Source organism: Lutra lutra, chromosome 10 (genome assembly GCF_902655055.1).
Source record: "Lutra lutra chromosome 10, mLutLut1.2, whole genome shotgun sequence".
Taxonomy (NCBI): domain Eukaryota; kingdom Metazoa; phylum Chordata; class Mammalia; order Carnivora; family Mustelidae; genus Lutra; species Lutra lutra.
The window spans coordinates 61,356,459-61,365,466 of record NC_062287.1 but is presented as its reverse complement, the minus strand read 5'-3'; the positions used below and the strand labels follow the sequence as shown (position 1 = coordinate 61,365,466).

At 42.2% G+C, this 9,008-nt stretch overlaps 1 pseudogene; it reads left to right on the top strand.

Annotated features, from left to right (window-relative positions):
* The first annotated feature begins 5,565 nt into the window (after positions 1-5,565).
* On the top strand, positions 5,566-6,522 carry LOC125079244 (olfactory receptor 56A1-like; annotated as a pseudogene).
* The last annotated feature ends 2,486 nt before the right edge of the window (positions 6,523-9,008 follow it).

Sequence of the window (9,008 nt, the reverse complement as noted above, 5' to 3'; positions counted from 1 at the left end):
CAGAAATCAGTTGCACTTCTCTACACCAACAACAAGACAGAAGAAAGAGAAATTAAGGAGTCCATCCCATTTACAATTGCACCCAAAACTATAAGATACCTAGGAATAAACCTCACCAAAGAGACTAAGAATCTATACTCAGAAAACTATAAAGTACTCATGAAAGAAATTGAGGAAGACACAAAGAAATGGAAAAATGTTCCATGCTCCTGGATTGGAAGAATAAATATTGTGAAAATGTCTAAGCTACCTAAAGCAATCTACACATTTAATGCAATTCCTATCAAAGTACCATCCATTTTTTTCAAAGAAATGGAACAAATAATCCTAAAATTTATATGGAACCAGAAAAGACCTCGAATAGCCAAAGGAATATTGAAAAAGAAAGCCAAAGTTGGTGGCATCACAATTCCGGACTTCAAGCTCTATTACAAAGCTGTCATCATCAAGACAGCATGGTACTGGCACAAAAACAGACACATAGATCAATGGAACAGAATAGAGAGCCCAGAAATGGACCCTCAACTCTATGGTCAACTCATCTTCGACAAAGCAGGAGAGAATGTCCAATGGAAAAAAGACAGCCTCTTCAATAAATGGTGTTGGGAAAATTGGACAGCCACATTCAGAAAAATGAAATTGGATTATTTCCTTACACCACACAGGAAAATAGACTCAAAATGGATGAAGGATCTCAATGTGAGAAAGGAATCCATCAAAATCCTCGAGGAGAACACAGGCAGCAACCTTTTTGACCTCAGCCGCAGCAACATCTTCCTAGGAACATCGCCAAAGGCAAGGGAAGCAAGGGCAAAAATGAACTTTTGGGATTTTATCAAGATCAAAAGCTTTTGCACAGCAAAGGAAACAGTTAACAAAACCAAAAGACAACTGACAGAATGGGAGAAGATATTTGCAAACGACATATCAGATAAAGGGCTAGTGTCCAAAATCTATAAAGAACTTAGCAAACTCAACACCCAAAGAACAAATAATCCAATCAAGAAATGGGCAGAGGACATGAACAGACATTTCTGCAAAGAAGACATCCAGATGGCCAACAGACACATGAAAAAGTGCTCCACATCACTCGGCATCAGGGAAATACAAATCAAAACCACCATGAGATATCACCTCACACCAGTCAGAATGGCTAAAATTAACAAGTCAGGAAATGACAGATGCTGGCGAGGATGCGGAGAAAGGGGAACTCTCCTACACTGTTGGTGGGAATGCAAGCTGGTGCGACCACTCTGGAAAACAGCATGGAGGTTCCTCAAAATGTTGAAAATAGAACTACCCTATGATCCTGCAATTGCACTGCTGGGTATTTACCCTAAAGATACAAAAGTAGTGATCCGAAGGGGCACGTGCACCCGAATGTTTATAGCAGCAATGTCTACAATAGCCAAACTATGGAAAGAACCTAGATGTCCATCAACAGACGAATGGATAAAGAAGATGTGGTATATATACACAATGGAATACTATGCAGCCATCAAAAGAAATGAAATCTTGCCATTTGCGATGACGTGGATGGTACTAGAGGGTATCATGCTTAGCGAAATAAGTCAATCGGAGAAAGACAACTATCATATGATCTCCCTGATATGAGGGAGAGGAGATGCAACATGGGGGGTTGAGGGGGTAGGAGAAGAGTAAATGAAACAAGATGGGATTGGGAGGGAGACAAACCATAAGTGACTCTTTTTTTTTTTTTTTTGGTTTTTTTTCTTTAATTAATTTTTATTTTTTCAGCATAACAGTATTCATTATTTTTGCACCACACCCAGTGCTCCATGCAATCCGTGCCCTCTACAATACCCACCACCTGGTGCCCCCATCCTCCCACCCCCCACCCCTTCAAAATTCTCAGATCGTTTTTCAGAGTCCATAGTCTCTCTTGGTTCACCTCCCCTTCCAATTTCCCTCAACTCCCTTCTCCTCTCCACCTCCCCTTGTCCTCCATGCTATTTGTTTTGCTCCACAAATAAGTGAAACCATATGATAATTGACTCTCTCTGCTTGACTTATTTCACTCAACATCATCTCTTCCAGTCCCGTCCATGTTGCTACAAAACTTGGGTATTCATCCTTTCTTTTTTCTTTTTCTTTTTTTTTTTTTTTACAGCTTTATAAACATATATTTTTATCCCCAGGGGTACAGGTCTGCGAATCGCCAGGTTTACACACTTCACAGCACTCACCATAGCACATAACCTCCCAAATATCCATAACCCCACCCCCCTCTCCCAACCCCCTCCCCCCATCAACCCTCAGTTTGTTTTGTGAGATTAAGAGTCAAGTGACTCTTATGGGGGGAGGGGGTTGGGAGAGGGGGGTGGGGTTATGGATATTGGGGAGGTTATGTGCTAAGGTGAGTGCTGTGAAGTGTGTAAACCTGGCAAACTCTTAATCTCACAAAACAAACTGAGGGTTGATGGGGGGAGGGGGTTGGGAGAGGGGGGTGGGGTTATGGATATTGGAGAGGTTATGTGCTAAGGTGAGTGCTGTGAAGTGTGTAAACCTGGCGATTCGCAGACCTGTACCCCTGGTGATAAAAATATATGTTTATAAAGCTGTAAAAAAAAAAAAAAAGAAAAAGAAAAAAGAAAGGATGAATACCCAAGTTTTGTAGCAACATGGACGGGACTGGAAGAGATTATGCTGAGTGAAATAAGTCAAGCAGAGAGAGTCAATTATCATATGGTTTCACTTATTTGTGGAGCATAACAAATAGCATGGAGGACAAGGGGAGATGAAGAGGAGAAGGGAGTTGAGGGAAATTGGAAGGGGAGGTGAACCATGAGAGACTATGGACTCTGAAAAACGATCTGAGAATTTTGAAGGGGTGGGGGGTGGGAGGTTGGGGGCACCAGGTGGTGGGTATTGTAGAGGGCACGGATTGCATGGAGCACTGGGTGTGGTGCAAAAATAATGAATACTGTTATGCTGAAAAAATAAAAAATTAATTAAAAAAAAAACTAGGTGTGTTTTGGCCTATATTTTTAACATTTTATTTTCCTCACTGGTACCATGCTGACATAATTTGTTGCACATTTTTAACGTTGTGAGGTTATTCCCTAGGATTATCTACCTAAATCCCTAGGATTTTACCTACCTAAAATCTCAGTTTTTAAACTGATTCATTATTCCTTCATTAACCATAGCTTTATTTTTCAAATCTCACCAGTCTGTCTTTATGATATTGACTGAGATTTGCCTTTTGGGATGAGTGTCCTATATATCATTAGCTTCCTAAAGAGTGAGAGGCACACTTTAAAAAAATTTTTTTTTTGGTTTTATTTTTTTCATTGTTCCAAGATTCATTGTTAATGCACCACACCCAGTGCTCCATGCAATACGTGCCCTCCATAATACCCACCACCAGGCTCACCCAACTTCCCAACCCCCACCCCTTCAAAACTCTCAGACTGTTTTTCAGAGACCATAGTCTCTCATGGTTCGTCTCCCCCTCCAATTTCCCCCAACTCTGTTCTCCTCTCCATCTCCCCATGTCCTCTGCATTATTTCTTATGCTCCACAAATAAGTCAGGGCATATGATAATTGGTTCTCTCTGCTTGACTTACTTCACTCAGCATAATCTCTTCCAGTCCCATCCATGTTGATACAAAAGTTGGGTATTCATCCTTTCTGATGGAGGCATAATACTCCATAGTGTATATGGACCACATCTTCCTTATCCATTCGTCCGTTGAAGGGCATCTTGTTTCTTTCCACAGTTTGGCGACTGTGGCCATTGGTGCTATAAACATTGGGGTACAGATGGCCCTTCTTTTCACTACATCTGTATCTTTGGGGTAAACCCAGTAGTGCAATTGCAGGGTCATAGGGAAGCTCTCTTTTTACTTTCTTAAGGAATCTCCACACTGTTTTCCAAAGTAGCTGCACCAACTTGCATTCCCACCAACAGTGTAAGTGGGTTCCCCTTTCTCCACATCCCCTCCAACACAAGTTGTTTCCTGTCTTGTTAATTTTGGCCATTCTAACTTGTGTAAGGTGTTATCTCAATGTGGTTTCTGATCTCAACGGGAAGGCTGCAAGCTTTTTCCCATTGAGGATGATATTTGCTGTGGGTCTTTCATAGATAGATTTGATGAAGTTCAGGAATGTTCCCTCTATCCCTATAATTTGAAGCATTTTAATCAGGAATGGATGCTGGATTTTGTCAAATGCTTTTTCTGCATCAATTGAGAGGACCATGTGGTTCTTCTCTCTTCTCTTATTGATTTGTTCTATCACATTGATTGATTTGTGAATGTTGAACCATCCTTGTAACTCAGGAATGAATCCCACCTGGTCATGGTGGATAATCTTTTTAATGTGCTGCTGGATCCTGTTTGCTAGGATCTTGTTGAGAATCTTAGCATCCATATTCATCAGTGATATTGGTCTGAAATTCTCCTTTTTGGTAGGGTCTTTGCCTGGTTTGGGGATCAGGGTAATGCTGGCTTCATAGAAAGAATCTGGAAGTTTTCCTTCTGCTTCAATTTTTTGAAACAGCTTCAGGAGAATAGGTGTTATTTCTTCTTTGAAAGTTTGATAGGATTCCCCAGGGAATCTGTCAGCTCCTGGGCTCTTGTTTTTTGGGAGGTTTTTGATCACTGCTTCAATCTCGTTACTAGATATCGGTCTACTCAGGTTGTCAATTTCTTCCTGGTTCAATTTTGGGAGTTTATATTTTTCCAGGAATGCATCCATTTCATCTAGGTTGCTTAGCTTATTGGCATATAACTGTTGATAATAACTTCTGATGATTGTTTCTACTTCCTTGGTGTTAGTTGTGATATTTCCCTTTTCATTCATAATTCTATTAATTTGGGCTTTCTCTCTTTTCTTTTGGATTAGTGTGGCCAATGGTTTATTGATCTTATTGATTCTTTCAAAAAACCAGCTTCTAGTTTCATTGATATGTTCTACTGTATCTCTGGTTTCTACCTCATTGATCTCTGCTCTAATATTGATTATTTCCCTTATGTGTGGAGTTGGTTTGATTTGTTGTTGGTTCTCCAGCTCTTTAAGGTGTAGAGACAGCTGGTGTATTCTGGATTTTTCAATTTTTTTGAGGGAGGTGTGTATTTCCCCCTTAGGACCGCCTTTGCTGTATCCCATAGGTTTTGGACCGAAGTGTCTTCATTCTCATTGGTTTCCATGAATTGTTTAAGTTCTTCTTTGATCTCCTGGTTGATCAATGTGGTTTTGATTTGAATCTCCCTGATAGCTAATGATGATGAAAATTTTTTCATGTGTCTGTTAGCCATTTGTACATCTTTGGAGAAGTGTCTGTTCATGTCTTCTGCCCATTTTTTGACATGATTATCTGTTTTGTGTGTGTTGAGTTTGAGGAGTTGTTTATAGATCTTAGCACTTGTCTGTAGTGTCATTATAGATATAGGTTTATAGATATGAGCCCTTTGTCTGTAGTGTCATTTGAGAAGATCTTCTCCCAGTTCATGGATTGGAGAGGTACGCTTTTGAAGCAAACTAAAAAAAAAAAAAATTGTCTCTTGTATTTGTTCATACAAATAGTCAAAAGAAGCCGCAAGATTCATTCCATGGCCTTACCCAGCAACTACTCCACTGCTCCAGTCTCTGAATTCCTCCTCATCTGCTTCCCTAACTACCAGAGTTGGCAGCACTGGCTGTCCCTGCCCCTCAGCCTCCTCTTCCTCCTGGCCATGGGGACCAATGCCACTCTGCTGATCACCATCTGGCTGGAGGCCTCTCTGCATGAGCCCATGTACTACTTGCTCAGCCTCCTCTCCCTGCTGGACATCGTGCTCTGCCTGACAGTCATCCCCAAGGTCCTGGCCATCTTCTGGTTTGATCTCAGGTCCATTAGCTTCTCAGCCTGCTTTCTCCAGATGTTCATTATGAACAGTTTCCTCCCCATGGAGTCCTGCACATTCATGGTCATGGCCTATGACCGCTATGTGGCCATCTGCCACCCATTGTGATACTGACCCATCATCACTGACCAATTTGTGGCCAAGGCTAGTGTCTTCATTTTCACTTGAAATGCCCTTCTCACTGCACCTATTCCTATTCTCACTGCCCGGCTCCATTACTGTGGGAAAAATGTCATTGAGAATTGCATCTGTGCCAACTTGTCTGTGTCCAGGCTCTCCTGTGACAATTTCATCCTTAACAGAATCTATCAGTTTGTGGCTGGTTGGACTTTACTGGGCTCAGATTTCATCCTCATCTTCCTCTCCTACACCTTCATCCTAAGAGCTGTGCTTAGGTTCAAGGCTGAAGGGGCTGCTGTCAAAGCCCTGAGCACATGTGGCTCTCACTTCATCCTCATCCTGTTCTTCAGCACCATCCTGCTGGTTGTTGTGTTGACAAATGTGGCCAGAAAGAGGGTCCCCATGGACATCCTCATCTTGCTCAATGTCCTTCATCACCTCATACCTCCTGCCTTGAACCCTATTGTATATGGGGTTTGGACCAAAGAGATAAAACAAGGAATTAAGAAATTGCTGTGGAGAGGGATGTAAATACATAAAATAGATCTCTAATTCCTTTTCTTCATTCTCCTCAGTGATTTTTCTAGGCAGTGAATTGGACAAAACCTTGGTGAGTATTTATTATACACTCTGAAGTTCACTTCTTAATTGACCCAGATTTCTTCCTTTATTCTCCTCGCCTGGTTTGGGTGAAGGTAGACAAGAGGAAGAAACTTACATTCTTGAGTAACTACTTTGAGCCTAGGCAACTTTATTTAAGTAAATTTAATCTTTCACAACATTGCTGTAGGTCTTATTATTTACATTTTACAGAGTAGGGAAAAAAAGATGCTTTTCAAGGTGAAAAATGCCAAGAATCACATTCTCTGGGTAGTGGCAGAGATCGAAATCCAGAGTCCAGAGTGTGGGTCCTACAAAAATGCCCCTTCAAGTGCAATTGATGCTGGATACCAGGCCTCTATCTCCTTTGCTTGTGTTTTGTCGTTCTGGATATCTATTTCATGCATATACCTACTTCCTTGAGAACCAGCAGTTTCTCAGAGAAGGCACAGTCCTGTCTGACAAAGCATCTGCAGGTCTATAGAAGAATATTCATAGTAATATACAGCAATGCCAGCTTCCTGTTCTAGCCTACACAGTATCACAACTTTTAATGAGTTTTAGAAAGGAGGATAGGTTGAGAGAGAGAGGTGGGGAGAAAAGAAGCCATTTCCAGAAAATGGGGAAACTGACTAGGACAGTGGGTTAGTCACTTCCCCTAAATGTTAAAGCTCCATATCCACTGAATTGAAAATCAGGTCTTCCCTGATCTGTTGACTCTGCTCAAGAGCTCTAGCTGAAGGTGAGAAGACACAGCAAAGGTTCAGGTTTTGGATAATAGTGAGTCTAGTCAGAAGAAGAGCAAAGAGATAGCACTGGTTATTTTCAGAGATTTAATGTAAGCAAACGGTTTAATTGATGTTGGAAACTTGAAACTAAAACAGGGAATGCTGAAGTAATTGCAGAGGTAGCACCTGTGGGAAGAATCTTCCACTTGTGAAGAATTTGGTCATTGGACCTTAGAAAGTTGAAGATAGGCCCATTTGACTGTGTCTCACAGTTCTGAGGAGGGTGCTACCTTCAACTGGTACTGCTCACAGGAGCTCAGAGGAAGTGCCTTCAGTGCTGGGACTGAAATCTCTGAGGGTGGGACTCTGTCCTGCTGCTGCTGGTACCTCAGAGGAAGTTTGGTGAGGCTGATTGGATCCTGGGAGTTCCAAACCCAAACCTAAATCAAACTCAAACCCGACCAACCAACAAATCTTGGAGACTAGAATAAACTCCACTGCCAAGTGAAGAGTCATTGCTCAGGGGTACTGATGAGACAGGGATAGGAAGAAGCAAGTATTCCCTGGCCTGCTTTAGGCTTCCAGTCTTTTCTTGCTGTTCTCTGGAGGTGGAAACTAAAAGGGAGCCAGCTGACAAAGAAGAGTCCCAGAGTCCAAGTCCCAGCATCCTAAAGCATATCTCTGGATGTTGGGTCTGGGGCTGAGAGACAAGAGTTAATGACTGTGAGTCTCCTGTTAGTTCTGAGTCTGAGGGCTTGTGACCACACCAGGGACAACTGAGGCAGCACCCTGCACTGTACTCCAGCTCCCAGGGACTGGACACAGACTCAAGTCCTCCCGTGTGAGTATGCAAAGAGACATGGCATCATAACATGCTGTCACAGGGGCAGCTTTCACAGCTGTTGCAGAGTCTGGAGTTAGCTCTGAGCAGGAACAGAGAATGAGCACATCACCCTGCAGGGATTCCTCAGAGTAACTGCAGCTCAGGGCTGCCTTGGGCTCCAGGGCAGAGTCTTCCAAAGCTACACTCAGTAACAGCAGAAAAGGAAAATGACATCCATTTGCCTACAAGAAGAGGCTCTTATTACCCTCCAGCTTAGCTCTCCTTTCCTCAAGCAGAGCCATAGGTGTGATTCAGCATTTGTCATTTTCCACAAGAGACTTCTCTCACAGGGCTCCCCTCCATCTCACAGCTGCTGGAAGAGTTTATCCACTACGGCCTTCCTCTTGTCCCTCAGAGGCCAGAAGGGCCAACTTCAACACTGATGACCTAAAATGATACAAATAATCTCAATGTCCTTGCATACTGATAACAGTGATAGTAATGACAATGACTAGGAAAGCTCAAATGTTTTAAGCACTTGCAATATACTAGCATCTGTACACGATAACATTAATTTTCATAAGACCCTTGTGTGGATTATAAAAATTAGTTTTGGAAACATCTAATAGAAAGGATGCAGTTCCTAGGAATAGGATACATATTGACAGGTGTTATCGCCCAGAATTTGGTCCACTCCTTTGGTCTCTCTAGGAGTGCTTTCTCCACCTCTGCTATGCTTCTCCCAGGTGCAAATCCAGAAGGGACTCAAAGAGGAATCCAGTTAGTTGGTCATATTCAGATCTTAATTCCTGCGCTAGGCTTCTCTAGGTCAGTGCAAATAGCCACCATATTTATAAGACTCAATT